The following is a 16,043-nucleotide window of genomic DNA, read 5'->3' on the forward strand; positions in this document are numbered from 1 at the left end:
CCCCACCCAGAGGCCTTGTCCACGCTGACCTGTTCCGTTGTACCGGCCAGTTGGCCACTTGGCTCCTCTCCCAGCAGCCAGTGCTTTCCAAGCGTGACATCGATCATTGCTGCCTGTAGTAAGGAAGATGGCACTTACCTGATGGGGTAGGCGGAAGCTCCCTCTCTTACCATATGCTGGGAATTGTCAGTGACTGCTTGAAGCCAAGGCTGGCTTTTCCTCCTGCCAGGAAACAGGCCTTTTCCAAAGCCTGCCAAAAAGACTTGGGAAAAAAAAAAGAGAGAGAGAGAGAGAGAGAAGAAAATGAAGAGAAAAGTACAAAGAAGAAGAAAAAAAGAGGGAGAAAAGAAAAAGAATCTTTTTGCATATTACCTTTCTTGCTGAGCAATTTTGTTGCAGGCTGGGCAGCACCAGGCAGCTGTAATTACGGATCAGAGCTTCCTTAGGCACTATGGATATGGGGATAGACAGCAGACAGTGAAACAGGAGGCAGTACAATGGGTAAAAGGGGAAAAAAAATAAAGACAGAAGAAAGTGTTTATATTGATTCTCTCCAGAAATGCAAGATCTGCCACAGCCAAGCAGACTACTGAGTCATTAAAGGCTGCATCCTGACTCCAGGGTGCTTCAGGGGAAGAGGAGGGAAAGAGGCGCGCTGCCAATAGTTCCATGCCCTTTGGAGAGAATCACCTTCCTCATCCCAGCCTGACCGTGTCCTGGCACATGGCACTTGACTTCTGAGTAACCTTTCTCGGTAGTGAAGACCTCATCCCATTTCCCTTTTCATCATTAGGATGAAGGGAGCCATGTGCACCACTGCTCCAGACAGACACCGAGACCAGCCTCCTGGTCCCCTATGGCCCATCACTGAATATCAGGAGACTGCAGTTTGCACAGCAGAGTCCAGCAGCTTCAATAAGCTTCTGCTTATGGTGGGCAAGCCTGAGTCCAAGAAAGGAAGACCAACATCTCTGTAAAGTACCTAGAAATTGAAACAAACAAAACAAACAAAGGAGCAAGGGGAAAAAGAGGGGTTGGGAGAAGAAAGAATATATATGTGAGTAATCTTCCCATGTCTGGTGGCACAAACACTGATGCAGCATAGGAATGAAACAGTTCTTGAAACTCCTCTTCATAAAATATCACTTCTTCATACAATTTTTAACAGGAATGGGAGAAAAAGAAAGCAGGAAAAAGAAACAATCCAGACAGTGATCTGCTTTGAGTGGCAAACCACAGGAAAGAAAAGGTTTTGTTTTTTTTTCTTTCATTGAGGGGGTGGAGTTGAAGCGTTAGAAATCCAGGCCAAGGGATTACTTCACATTTCATTTAAGGAATGAAACCTTCCAAAAAAGAAGGGTCTATTTTGTATTACTCAGCAGATCTTTTTCCTTCTTATTTATCTATGGAAAATTCTTGCTTTTTTTTTTCTCCCCTTCCCCCCCTAATAAAGTGTTTACTACAGTCCTGCAGCACACTCACACTCACACACACACACACACACATGACAGAACCCTTTATAAAGAAGAAATCAGGCTGGCGCTGCAAAAGTGCAGAGAAGATCTTTCGCTAAAATGATCTCAAGGTCAGTTTTGGGGGTCTTTAGGTTCCTATATTCAATCCAACCACGTTTCACGTCTCTGCTTTGCTTGCTTAACTTACAAGAAACTTGGGCACAATTTTGCTTGTGTTGGCAGTTTTTAGGTGTGGATTCATGCAGGCTATTTACAAGATGCCAAGGGATGTCAAATCCTGAACATGTGTTTTTGTCCTACAGTCATTCTCTGACAGCAGAAATAGTCTGCAGCTTATCAGATCCATTTGCTGATATTTAACATCTTTTTTTCCCGACAAAGGTTTGGGGTGAGATGAATTTTAATGTTTCTCTACGCTGAAGCTGACAAAAAATAAAAATAAAAAATCTTTATGCATCTAAGTTAGAAATTGGAGCTTTAAGCTGTAAGGAAAAAAGAAAACCACCAACAACAGCAACAACAACCAAAAAGCAACTCCCTTATTTACAACATTTTTACTTTCCGTACTTAGATGTAATTTTGTTTGTTTTCTTTAAAAGGCTCAGGGTATTTTGTTCAGCATTTTACTCAATCAAGAGATACTGCAATTTTGTCACAGACCAAGACGTGCGGATTTAGAGACTTTTTTAATGTATGTTCCTGATATAAGTGACAAAATATATGAAGTAAGTGAGCATAGTAACTTTATAAGAACCATAAAGCAAAATATTTTCTTTAATGTAAAGATATTGGTAAAAGTATCAAGGAAAGCTAGCAGTCTCTAAGAGTATAATGCCATACAATTTTAGTTAGCAGTGTACTCCTAAAATTGAGGCTTTTGTACAAATATGTGTGTTCTCAGAAACCAGAGGAGACAGGCATGGAAGAGAGCAGAAACTTAATCAAGCATTAATGTAGATATAGAGGGGTAGATGGTGTTTTGTAGGATATTTCCATATTAAGTATAGACTTACAGAGAGTGAGTTTAATTTTGCAGGCAAAAAAAATGGCTAACAAAAAGGGGAACATTTCTCATGAATCAGAGTCATAATAAATACTTGAACTGTATGTGCTATGTGAGGCACCTCTTAAATTCACAATGCCATATACATATGTTTTCATACAGCAGTAGATTTGTCATCCCGGGTTTCTGCAGACACCGTTCTATTTAGAGCTATTTTTCTCCTCTAACCACCTTCATCAAGTTCTTTGTTTCAGTACAGCCTATCTGTTAAAACATGCCCAGCATTGTAACTTTTCACCTAGAGGTACCCCACGGCAGAAACAAGCTAAAAAAGCTAATGCTTTTTGTCTGGCAGCGAATGGAGAGAGCTCATCTGTAGATGGGAATGCTTGGGGTCTTCTCCAAATTTATCCTCACTGCTTTTGTTTGTATAAGTTGGGTTGTGCAAGCTGTTGGTGTGTGGCTTGTCCCACTAAGTTACAAAGAACAATCTATTTGAGAGCTTTCCAATTATTCTTACTTCTGGTCAGGTTAGATATGCAATTAGATTAGATCCCTGACAGGTTTTTGGCTCCTCTAGTGTCAGGCCTTTATTAATCAGAGCGTATGCAGATGGAAATGATTTATTTTTTGTTAGCCATTACACAAATTTGATTGTCAACAAAATCTTTGTCAGCTTTTAGCAAACTTTGGAATAGACCTTCACATTTGGAGGTGGGGTGCTCACCCTGACCAGATGTGTTTGGTTTGCTTTAGCAGAGGCAGCTCAGCTTTCCAAACTCATAAAGTTTACAACCAAAGAGCCTGTATAGACCTCATCAACTAAACATTTCAAGGGAAAGGGACGTATGGGCAGAGGTGACTTCTGGGAGCCTTCCTGGTTTCCTCCTCTGCTGCTGTGCCGCCAGCTCTTCTCAGTATACTGCAGTTCCACTGGGCCTTGTCCTTTACTTTGTTGGCAAATAAGGTAAATGACCCCTGTTCTGGCTGCCCATATGCTGCTAACATGGTTGGTTTTGTTTCAGCAAACTGCACGAAGATGGTACAGACAGATGCCAAAAAAAAAGAGGGCCCCCATCAGCCCAGTATTCCCCACTGTGAACCACCAACGTGCCAGGGTGAGTGGCAGCCGGCATCTCCTTAGTTATTGAGGAGAGCAGCTGTGTCACGTTCGGTTAGTTTACATCATAACCTAAATCAACCATGAAGGATGAAGATGCATAGAAGGAAGGTGGGGGGGGGGGGACTGGGGGGAAGGAAACAATAAACTGGAGGGATGCGTTCAAACAAAGTCTTGTACAAAACCTGCCTTTGGGTTCGGTCCTAACTAAACAGAGCGATTGCAGGGAAAGAGGTTGCTCAGTTGCCAAAGCCTTAGAAAGTGTCTGCAGAAATCTGAGAGCAGATTTGTCCTCTGAACACAGATGTTTGCACTTTTATTCTTTGCTCTTTGCCTCCACGTCCTTGTCTTCTTCTCCCGGCCCTGACAATTCATTAGTTCTCACCTCAGGCTGCAAGCAGGTCCAGAGAGAACACACAAGTTTGTTACACTTTGGCACACGGAGCGTGTTAACTGTGATACAGCTAAAGGCTGTTGTTGCAGATTAAAGAAGAATTCCAACACCTGTCCCCAGATCAGGGGGTGGCTTCAGCGCAGGCCTTGGCTCCAGGAACTTCTCTGGTGATGAAGTCAGTTTTTCACAGGTTGTCATTAATTAACTTTTTGTTCTTCTTTCATCCAGGTGAAGCTTAGAGAGCAAAAAAGTGGGCAGGGCGGAGGGCTGTCAAAAGATGACTGTGGGCTAAAAGAGCTATTTTGCTCATGGTCAGGGAGGTTGAGATACTCTTGCTACCTTTTCCTTCTTTATTCTCGCTTATGTGTATTACTTTTTCTTCTTTGTTTTCATTTATGTGTCTTAGGTGTAGATATTTAGGCACTTTGGTGTGTGGTTTATAGGTAGCAATGTAAAAGGGACTTAAAATACAGCAGTGTTGTTTCTCTGTTATATGCCTCTAGGTTTTGAGGATTTGAACTTTTTTAGCATGACATCTGGGAAGTTTTGAAGCAAACTTCCCATAGGAGTAGTAGGGAAGAATCTTTTAGTGATCTTTAAAATAGGCCTTAAAGACTTCTGCAATGAGATACCTTTAGAAGCATTGGAACATGATAAAGATACAGCGAGTGGGGTAGAACAGGTAGTTCTAGATACATTCTCTATTCTGTTTCCCACCAACTTGAAAGAAGTATTGTTATTCTTTAAAACCACAGTATTTCCCAGCTCGTCACAAATTGTGTAGGCTCCATAAACAAAGGTAGAATAGGCTGGTGCAGGGCTGAGGTCCTGGTGGGTGGCCAGGTCACCGAGCCAGCCTTTAATGTATAGATAGCTCAGTGGCTTTCTTTTGTCTGGGTGTTGAGATATGTTTCAGATTATAATCTATATAACCTACTGGATCCAGAGGATGAAGAACTAGCAGCAGAAAGAGCTCTGAGGAGGTGTTAAGCAGGGCTGAAGCACTTCTCTCTTGGTGAGAAGAGTAATTAAGAAGTGAGTGCTCACATCAGTTGTTTATTCTCTCGCAGATGCTGCTGAAAAACAAATGGAAGCTGGCAGCAGCTGAAGGCCTGTGGTGGTTGACCAATCTGCTCTGAGCTGTTCCAGGAGCCTCCAGAGAACAAGAGGTTTGACAACTTTATTTGAAATATCTCGGGGGGATAGAAACTGGAACAGTGTACATCCTCTGCGGTATGGCACAAAATAGAGATATACTTGGTGGATGCTGCTTATAGCCCAGGTCTCTTGTAGATGCAGCGTGGTCTCCTACCTAAGCTATGTCCTGCATGTAGTCTCTTACTGAGTTTGGATAAGCTAAATATACGATCATCTGTGCTTACTGCTTACAGGATTCTCAGTGTGAGCTGCCTGACAGAAAAGAAATAATTTGATTTTGATTTCTAAGGGAGTAGCACGAGGTACAACTGCTCCCTGGGGATGGAGTGGTAAAAAGAAGTGCGCAGATGCAAGTTGGGCTTGTTTCAAGAAGCTCTTAAAATATATATATATATTAAAAAATCATAGTTTTCTTTTCCATGTGGGTCCTTTTGAAGAGATGGGAGATCTTGTTGGTGCTCTGAGTGTAAACTCTAGTGCCAGTTTCCACCAACAGGTACTGTAAATAAGTGGGCTGCTTGCAGCAGAAGCTGTATTTGTAGAGTGCAGTGGAAAGTTGGGTTACTTCTCCTGTCTTGTGAAAAGTTTTCAGATATGGAGACAAGGGATGTTTAAGCCAGATACCTCTCACTTTCCAAGCACAATACATACTTTCCCTTCTTTCTTCAAATGTAGTTCCTCTTGCAAAACTCTGTGGAGAACAATACAATAATCAGCTCTTAACATCTAATTATGCTTTTCCCTTTACAAAAGGAACTCATATTCTTAAATAACACTTCCTGGCAGCAGTGAGCTTTGTGGCTCCCTTTGAAAGAAAGGGGAAAACAATGCAACCCAGCCCAAATATCTTCAGATCATTAATGTACAGGGAATTGGGTGCAGAATCTTTTCTTAACTTCATCACTAGATGAAAATAATACTTACCCTTGAGCACTTGGCTGTATTCTTGTACTGAATGCCAACAATAATCTAATCAGTTAACAATTCTCATTTTGATGATCATTTTCCTGTGAATTGTTTCAGTGGTAGGAATATATATATATACCACTGAAACAATTCACAGGAAAATATATAAGTTGCTTGTGCTGGAAAGATGATGGCTGACTGAGGGTCCACTCTTTTGGCTCCTTGTAACAGTTCAGATTCTTCTCCCTGCTGGATGAAATGTCAACCTGCAGGGCTGTAAGCTTAAAAAAAGTCCCTTTACAATGAAATCTTATCCCTGTTTTGCCCAGAGGTGTTTCATAGCCCAAGCAAAGCACTTGAGTTCTGCAACTACTGGACTACATGACAACTTCCCTTTGTCTGTGCTGCAGGAGCAGGGTTGGGTTTGTTTCTTATTATAAATAATGTTTGGGGGTTTTTGGTTTGGTTTCTTTTTTTCTCTTGTGGAGTAAATTTCAGCCCCAAAATGTATGATATGTGCTGCATTTGGTGCACTCTCCCTGAGGCAAACCAGGGGATCTGTAAGTGGTACTATTTTTCCTATCAGCCCTGGAGAGTAGTGTGGCAGCCCTGCGTGTTATTAATGGATAAAATCTGAGCAGCAGCCAACCCCAAGGTGAACCCTATGCATTTAAAACATTTCATCAGACAGCTAAGTATTTTTTTTTTCCTTCACTACAGCGGATATCTCTACTGCCACCACTCAATAGATCCCGATAGAAGAGAGCAATAGCTAGACTCACTAATGTGAAAATTGATAGTATGAGCTCTCCAATGAAATATAAACAGCTCTGTGTTTCTTAAGTGTCAATATCACGGGGCTGGGCTGAGGAGGTGGTGCGGTGGATTAACCCTAGAATTATCCAGGAGGGGGGAGAAGCTGGTAAATAGGAAATATTTGTCCAATCAGCCGGGGCTCATTTCTGAAGTGGATAAGATGGGCTGCTGTTGACTCTCAGCTGCTGTCAGATAGAAACCCAGCTACAGTTTACAGCTCCTGTTATTGGAGTGTTTCTGGAGGTGGGAGGAAGGTCAGACTGGACTCTTCTTTCCCCTGGAAGAACCAGGTAAAAGGGAAGACACACGGTGTGAGAATTAGAACTGCAACTTTCAAGATGCCTTTGCAGAGGCAGCTGCCCTGCACTGGGAGCTGTTCCTGGCAAGCTGCAACACTGCTGTTGGAACAGCATTTATTAGAAGAGCAGCTTAATCTGGAGGGAAAGCCTGCAACAAGCAGAATAATCATCTTTGCTTAAGGAGACCTGGGACCTTGCCTGCCCACATAACCGGATGGTCCCCGCATGGAGAGGGATGCAGGCTGGCATTTGGATGTTTTCAGGGGGTCTTGTTACCCAAACTGATTTACTGTTATTGTTTCCATTTATGGATAACGAAGGATAGTGACAGTGCTCCTTCTGTTCTGGCTGTATAAGAAACTGAAAGCACCCAAGTCAGTTTGCTTGGTGAGCTGCAGAGTCACCTCCTGGTCCTGATATGTGAGCTGGATGAGACCAGGTGTGGGTTACAAATAACCCAGAGCAATGTTGTTCTTTTGACAAAGAAATGGTTTCCATGGAAACTTTTAAATATACCCAAGATTATGTAAGTTTACATCCAGTATACCTCCAGAACATTTATATTGATAGATTGCAGAAACACTTTTTTTTTTTTTTAACAAGAATTCTCTTAACTTTCCTTTATATATATATATATATATATATATATAAAATGTATGTATATATTTAAGAGGAAAAATGAGCAATTCTGCATAGCAGTTTCCATATTTAATTACAGGCTTGCAATAACCTGACTGAATTTTACTTAAAATAAACCCACCTTTGACTGGGAAGGGTTCAAGGACGGTAAGAGAATTAAAAAGATACAACGTACTCATAGTGTAAATCATTGCAAAGTCACTGAAAGCCTCCTTTTAAATGTATATTTATAAAGTGCATTTCATTCTGATGTAGCTGGAAACTTGGACTTGCTGAGTTTTTCTTCTCGAGCTTGTTTACTGAGTTTTCAATCTGCTTGTTGAGGCTTAAGGACTCTTCTACTTATGTGTCAACCCTGGAACCAGAGCATGTGGTGGAGGATCATACCTTAGTTGAGGGTACTTAACCATGAGCAGGCAGGCTGAAGATTTAGTGAACAAGCCAAAAAGGACTTTATATAGGGTGGCAAAGCAGCCCTTTGGGAGCGGGGGAAAAGGGAATATTAGCAGGAGGGAATCTCAGCCACACAGCAATGCGTATGCAGTGCGACCCCTCCTTGTAAGTGCTCTTGAATCAGCAGGTTTTTCACAAGGTAAGTACCCACAGGTTTGTGCTTATACTAATGCAAATAAATAAATGCATAATAAAAATTAAGTGCTGGCATACATGAAAGCTTCCTCTGTACAAACCTATTCCCTTCCCACTTTTCTTGTCAGGCTTTAAATTTCTTGGTGCAGTAACTCAAAGCTTTGTTGCTGAGGTTTGGATGCAGCCATTGGAACCAAGAGCTAGCTCTGTGCTTCTTCCAGCCCCCAGCTTTCCCCAGTCCTATTTCAATACTGCTGTAGGTTCACAGGTGTGCAGAGTTTCCCCAGCCACAGCACTGGCAAACAGCAGGGTTGAGCAGCTGGGAGTTCGGTGCATACAGAGCTAAGAAAGCCATTAAGTGTCCTAATGAGTGAGAGTTTGCACCACCCAGCTAATTAAGGTTGGCCTATGAAGCAAAGGCTATAGGCATTGTTCTGTAGTCTGAAGAAGACAGCGTGTCACTCAGAGATTCAGTGGGATTGTTCAAGTCATTCCTTCTTTTGCCTTCAAAATATGCCATTATTTAAAGATAAAACAGTTAAAAGGAGCATGTCCTTTCTATGTTCTTCCCATTAACTGGTTAAGAGTCTGTAATGTCAACTAAAAATCTTAGGAAACCTGTATTTGAAAAATTTTATGTTGGATTTGGGAAAATTAAGTAATAACTTAAAAAGAAGTACAGAATTCAGTGTTATATGATGGTATATATTGAAGCGTATAAAACTCATAAAGGCATACGTCCTGTCCAAAAGCCAGGTTTTAATATAAACCCCAGGTGTTAATATAATGAGGTTCATAATATCAAAATAATTATTGAAGAAAGTTCTGCATTTTTTTTCCCCCAAGTTTTATATTTCAAGCTTCTCTTTTCCAGGGTACAGACCAGGGATCTTCGACAGAGCCTGAGCATCTCATGTAATGTCAAGGCCTTACGAGCTGAGAAAAACACATCAGAGTATCAGGACAGAAAAACAATGGATGAGAACGACCTTAAAACTGTGCCTGTAGATCTGATCAATGGATCTCTGTGAAGTCCTTGGACTGACTCTGCTTTTGGTCTGTAGGAACTTACTTATTACAGACATGGAACTTCTTTGATTGGTCTCCCCCCTGCTTGAGGAAGCTAGAATGCTTTATTATTTATTTCATGCCATACTTATGGCATGTATATGAAAATATTTCACTGTTTATTTTTATACTTTATCAACAATATGTTATGGAGAAAACATTTCCCATTTTCCAACAAATTCAGTCAGAGTTGAGTTATCTGTTTATTATTAGTGAGCGTGTCCAAGAGTTTTGCTGATATGTTTGTTTGTTATCAGTGCATCAAAGCTTGATTGATAAAATAAACTAACGTGGTCATAAGTTCTGCTATTTGAATGAATTTTGGAACAGCAGATGCAAAGCTGAAAAAGATATCCCAGCTTTCACCTTTTGACTGGATGGAAGAGGCCATTAGGCAGGTAATTCAATTCTCTTTGCTAAGAAAACCTGGGCCTCCAAATAGGAGCAAAGCAAGGATCTGTGAGAAACAGTGCACAGTTGAAACCACGGCTTCTTTGTCCTCCAGCAGCTCAGGAGGTAGCATGCATTGCTACCTCTCTTGACTTTGCGTTCTCATAACTTTTCCAGGAGCTGGAGTCTTAGGTAGCTGTATGGGTGTCAGCCACTAAACCAGCATTAGGTTGTAAAGAGAAAAAGAAAAAAGCATTATAAAAGTAGTTTCACATGGAGATGGAGGAACTTAGGCTGTTTGGGAGGATGACTTGCTGTAAGCAGCCACGCGCTGTTGCCAGCATAATATCTGCTTTGTCAGTTCAGTGACTGGTGAGCAGTGGCAATACAAACATAGCAGGAGCGAGTGTTGGAGTGCCCTGAAGTTCATTAGTGTGTGATCCCATTAAATAACCGTCCGAAGAAAAGGTGACATTTACTGCCTGGTTTCTTTGAGCTGCAAGATGGGAGCCTTAATTCTGGCAGGCTTTGTCCTGAATTTAACTTGCAGATATCAAAGAAAGTAACAGTGATATTACCTACCACGAATTCTGATTAATTAACTAGCTAACTGCACCTTCAATGCCGGGGAAGAAATGGTTTGGGTTGGTTGGATGTGAATGAGAATGACATTTATAAGACCAGCAGTGGACTTTTCTGCTGGTACAGGTTGCCCATGGAGGTTGTGGATGCCCCATCCCTGGAGGCATTCAGGGCCAGGCTGGATGCAGCTCTAGGTCAGCCTGGTCTGGTGGTTGGTGACCCTGCACATAGCAGGGGGGGTTGAAACTAGACGATCTTTGAGGTCCTTTTCCATAATTCTATAAGGAGGGGGAAACTTCCCTCCTCATCTTCATGTGCTCCTTAAAATCCCAAGGCTGCTTTTGCCTCCTGTGTGTCAGTATGAGCCAAGGACAGAAGAGGAATGATGAGCACACTGTGGAAAGTTTTTGAAACATCCCCCTTCCAAAAAGTTGGTAAAAATGCTGAGCTCAAAGACTCAAAGCAACTCACTTGAGACTCATTTTCAGTACGGTTAAAGTTCTAAAACCCAGACTGTGAAATCTCAGGAAGCAGCTGGGTTCCTAATTAAAACAAATCGTTAATAGATTTAGCAGGCCAAATTTATGCTTTTCAATTAAAAACACTATTGGGATTGGTATTTGCTTGTGTACATGTGTGCGTGTGCACTCATATGGTGTTAGTGGGTATACACTGATGGTGTAATGCACTAAAGGGTAGGGTCAGGCTACTTGGCCATCACATGCACCAATGGATTTGGAATGTCTCACTAAGTAGAATGCAACTTGAAAGCAGGAGTGTGAGTCAAGAACACTTCATACACTCCTTTCCTGGCCACAGTTTGTTCTTCCACCTGAGGCCAGTCAAGCATTTTGCTCACACAGTGAGTTGTTCTCATGTGTGAGCTACAAATGTTTTACAGCCCACGTGAAGGGCCTGAGCTATTTATTGACCAGTACTAACCAGGAAGAATTTGCCCTCCAATTAGCCCTGTTGTTTGGGTTCACTTCTCTGCAGTTTCTCTTACACAGAGGTTCCACTAAAACTAGGGCAAAAGCAATTCTATTGTTGTTATTTAAATTATTTTTATATCACGACAGTAATTCTCATTACACCCAATTTGATGAACTGATTTTATTTCCATCTTTATTTGTGGTGAAACAAAGAGTATGTTTTTATCCCAAGAAAGAAAGGGAAAAAGCCATGCGTTGCCTCAAAACATTAAGCTACTGAAAAGTACTTTTGTTACTTGCAAAATGAGGTTTGGGTCTCATGTAGCTGCTGAAAGTTAAAAGGGATGTGCATCTCCCATAGCCTGTCCTCAGCTGATCACGGGACTTTCGCTGTACTCGACCCCTGCATGGCGTTCAGATGAAAATAGAAGCTCCAGTACCACCTCCAGTCCCCTGACTATATAGATATTTATTCATTTGTGCTATAAATGGGGAACTTGGGGTTACGGGTTCACTGTAGCAGATTCTGAAGCAAAATTGGGCCCCTTTCTATATACAAACATTTGTAACAGCAAAAGACTCTGTGGGCGCTGTGGCTAAATGCAGGCTGGCTGCTCCATCTGCCTAAGGATTTGCTGCAGTGCTCATATTTAGTTCATTGCTTCGCAAAGTGTTTTCAGAAGTATCTTGATGGCAAGCAAACAAATTCTCTTGCATTATATTCTAATGGGCAGCGCTGACTTGCTTTATCCTTACTGTCAAGTGGAGCTTGATGAAAGCACTGTTTTCTGCATATTCTGGCAATGTGGCAGTCTCCGAGATGCATATGGGGCAGCCAGAGGCAAGGGGTAAAAGCTGTGAGAATTCCACAGTGCTGCACTGAAGCACTAGTAAGCTCATTTAGTCAGAGATTAAGCTATGGAGCTAAATCTGAAAGTGAGAAAGGAGAGGAAAAGCTATTGAAAACCGAGATTCTACTGCTGACTATGGAGGCCACATGACCCTGACACATAACTTTTACTGAGTTGACTATATCTCACTTCCTTTAAGTGCCTGTCCCTCCTGCTCACTCTCAAGGACTTGGCCAATCTCCTTTTGTAAATAGAACAATGCTTTATATTTCTCTATTACTCTGCGGCGACTATATCAATAATGCAGGAAAGGCATCTGTCCAGCACAATGAGATTATTTTTCTGATTTCGGTTGACAGTTATGGTAATAGTTTGGCAAACAATCTACTCCACCATCAATGACCACAGATTACAGCTGTTTTTAAAAATCTCAGCTGCTCCTGGAAACTTAGAAGATTGATTACACGGACAGAAAGAGACAGAAAGAGGTGTCAAAAGCTTTTAGGGCTGAAACTTTTAACTGTCTCACTCCCTTTTTCCCCCCCTAGATTCTGAAAGTCGACATGCCATCTTGTCGTCGCCATCTACAAGTGCGGAATGAAATGAGCGGAGCAAGTAAACAAATGATTGTGCCTCAGAGGGAATTGAGGAGCTGCTCCACACCAAAGCATTCAGAAACCACAGTGGGAGTTGTAGAAACAAGAATGATTTTATATTAACGAAGACACCAAGATTTTTGTATTATTCCTACATTGGGCTCAGCAGGCTGGGCAAGTCATGAAGACTTGGGCTGGCTCCAGGTGAGGTGGAGGTTCTACTCAGCCCTGGGCTGCTGAGGAGGGTGACAGAGTTTGGCTTGTTCTACTTTAAACCAGAATTTGTTCCCCTCGACTCATGGCTTTCTTGAGCTCTAATTGGGCAGCTAAGCTCCAAGTAGGAGGCACCTGCAGGGTGAGAAGAAAATCCCTGAAAAAAGGTCATATTTCCCTTCCTTAAATGTGCTATTTATCTGACACAAATCTGTACTGAGGGCTTATAATCAAATATGCACCTTGCCAAAGCTTAACGCTACATTAAAGGACTCCTAACTGCCAGTAGTTAGAGTGGAAAAATGTACTGTTTCAAATACATATCCCCTTCATGCAAAGAATGGGAATAACAACGTGAGATCTGCGTGTCTGGCGAGCACTAGAATTTCAGATACCAAATGTTCACAGCAAACTGCTCAGGGACAAATTTGCAGAACAAGAATTATCCTCAGAAATTATTCAGCAGATATTTTCAATTTGAGTAACAATAGAAGAGAGAAAAATCAGAGGCTGCTTGAGGATAGGGCCACAAAAAAGGAGGGGGTGGGGGGGCCGGGGGGGGGGAAGGTCAATTCATCAAATAAATTATTCCCTATGAATTATTCACATGAGGCTATCTTAACTGTTATTCCTACTTACGCAGCCTCACTACAGGAGTTGACAATAATACAGCTGTGTCAGCTTCTAGACTTTGATATTAACAAGAATAAAATCTCAGAGTGCACTTAGGTCTACTGGAGTTAGTCAAGAGGTGAATTTTGTCCTCCAAGTTGATTTTTCTCATTGGCCATGACAGTGGTATGTTATCAACCATCCTAAAGCCTGAAGATGGGGAGAAGTTAAGCAGGAAAAAAAAAAAAAGCTGTCAATTATGTCAATCTCCTGGTAATCTCCTCCCTCTTATTTAAAGAGGAGCAGCACCCAAAGCAGTACTGAATACGTGTTAAGAATCTGCCTGCCCAAACTTTCAAAAATCAGGTGGGTTAATCTGCCTTCTGAACTCTTCAGTCAGGCCGTTAGTAATATCAGATTGCTGTGACCTCACAATACTCCAGAACAGTCTCATAGCTCCCCCATTTTCTGGCTCTGACAGATCAAGACATCTGCAGCAGGTCACCTGAACGCATTACTTAACCCAGTGAGCTGCAGTGGGTACCCAGAACATCTACCAACACAGGGCTTAGAGGGCTTCTATTACACAACCTCACGTTTTTACATTATGGATGGAAGTAAACACGATCTGAAGACCCACACACATGGATCTCACTGAAACTGATAAGAATTAAATGCTTAAATCCCTTGAAGAAACAGGCCAACAGTATCTTCAGTGGCTTAGGATCAAGTTCTGGGCAAATTAGGTAACTAATTCTGAATGGCATGAACACCACAATAAACCATGGTATATTCTGTGCACACCACAACTTACAGAACAAGGAATGATAGATTTCAAATTTAGAGTTCAAGAGTACACAGGAAGTTTTTTATTTGAGTTTCCAGAAAATTTGTACTTTGTTTTTTAAGTTTAGCTGATAATCAGCTGCTGAAAGAAAGATACTCACGCTGCTGCTTTGAAAAAGCCCACCAAGTAATGGAAAATCCAATGGCAATAGCAGGGTGGCAAAGTCTTGGACTGAATCAAATGATGACAAGCACAAATACATCAGCTGTGGATACAAAAAGGAAAGTAAATAAACCAAAAAGAAGCTGCTTACCTTTAGAAGGCCTCAAGTAAACAGGGATCACCAGAAAGATACTCCTACCTCCACTGCCAACACTTAAATGAGGGCTGGGAAGGGGTGGATCCTGGCTCTAGCCCTTCCGGTCACTCATCTGCATTGCATTACCTTGCATTGCATTACCTTGCATTGCATGAACCTGAGCTTCCCTGTGTTGGCCTTGCCTTCCTACCAGGTGCTCAGTTGCTGCTTCAGGCTGTGACTCAGCATTTCTGCTACTCGCTGTATTTTTCAGAATCTGGCTTTAAACAGCCTTTGAAAATAGGAGTTAAAACTCTCATGTCAGCAAGGCATTTTGAAGGTTTTACTTGAGGTTCCTGTTCTATGGCACCATGTAAGACCTGCTGCTATTTGTGGAGTCGTGCACTGCCTCCACTGAATCCTTCCTAAATCAATCCAAAGTGCCATTTCCCATCACCTATCCCAATCATGGCTCATTAAGCATCATGCGAAACATAATCTATTAGCAGTGATATCCTTGGCTAGAGAAAGAATCAGTTGTGATCCCCACCTTTTGTAAAACAAAAGAAAACAAAAATCAACGTAAGGCCTGCCACTATTAAAGAGATTGAATGTGGGAGGTGTGTATTTATGCCATTGAGGCAACTTAAATGTTCATAAAGAGGATGAAACTTCAGTATCTCGAGTTGCTGATATCAAGCTTCAGGTCAGAGACAGATGACTTCACGCTGAGATTTATTACTAAGAGGCGAAGCTTTGGAGTTTGTGTCAAGGTGGGCTCATCCATCACCGGAAGAATTCTGCCATAATATTCTGCTGTCAGATCCCATCTACCCTTGATCAATCTATCAGTCAGCCTACTTAGGAAATTGTACATAAACCCAATATAATCTCATTAGCCATCCAAAACACCGTCAATGGTTAATCATGCAGGTAAATTGTAGTGTGCTAAATACGACTCCTTTCCTAATGCACACACACTGCGTGAGATGTGGCAGAGGGCATCCCCAGATAGCTGGCAGCCAGATGAATTTCTCAGTGCTGTGTGTTAGAGCAGTATCCCTGTTAAAAATTGAGCTCCTCTGAAATCATGCTTTTTATCAGAGGATACAGATGTTGGGCTGTTTCAAGCAAGTATAGTAGTTAGCCCCATTTGGTGATATCTGGTTGTGAACTCTGTGATATAAATAGCTGAACTCTGATACAGGAAGGTGAACTTGGTGAATTTTCAGTCGGATTTTTAAACAGGTGCATTTCTAAACTTTAGGTGACTTTTGGCCTAATAAACCATTGCATTCCCCTTTATTCTCAATGAA

At 41.7% G+C, this 16,043-nt stretch overlaps 1 long non-coding RNA gene across 2 annotated transcripts in view; it reads left to right on the forward strand.

Annotated features, from left to right (window-relative positions):
* Positions 1 to 16,043, forward strand: part of LOC140256691 (uncharacterized) — a 201,640-nt gene that overhangs the window by 183,678 nt on the left and 1,919 nt on the right. The window contains exons 5-8 of one of the 2 annotated variants that reach the window (XR_011904841.1): positions 3,504 to 3,596; positions 5,063 to 5,161; positions 9,273 to 9,454; positions 12,770 to 13,021. This is a non-coding gene — a long non-coding RNA (uncharacterized lncRNA). Of the gene's footprint in view, positions 1 to 3,503; positions 3,597 to 5,062; positions 5,162 to 9,272; positions 9,752 to 12,769; positions 13,022 to 16,043 lie in introns of those variants that run through there. The other variant, XR_011904840.1, reaches the window with a different exon arrangement.

This window comes from Excalfactoria chinensis, chromosome 10 (assembly GCF_039878825.1).
Source record: "Excalfactoria chinensis isolate bCotChi1 chromosome 10, bCotChi1.hap2, whole genome shotgun sequence".
In the NCBI taxonomy this organism is placed as follows: domain Eukaryota; kingdom Metazoa; phylum Chordata; class Aves; order Galliformes; family Phasianidae; genus Excalfactoria; species Excalfactoria chinensis.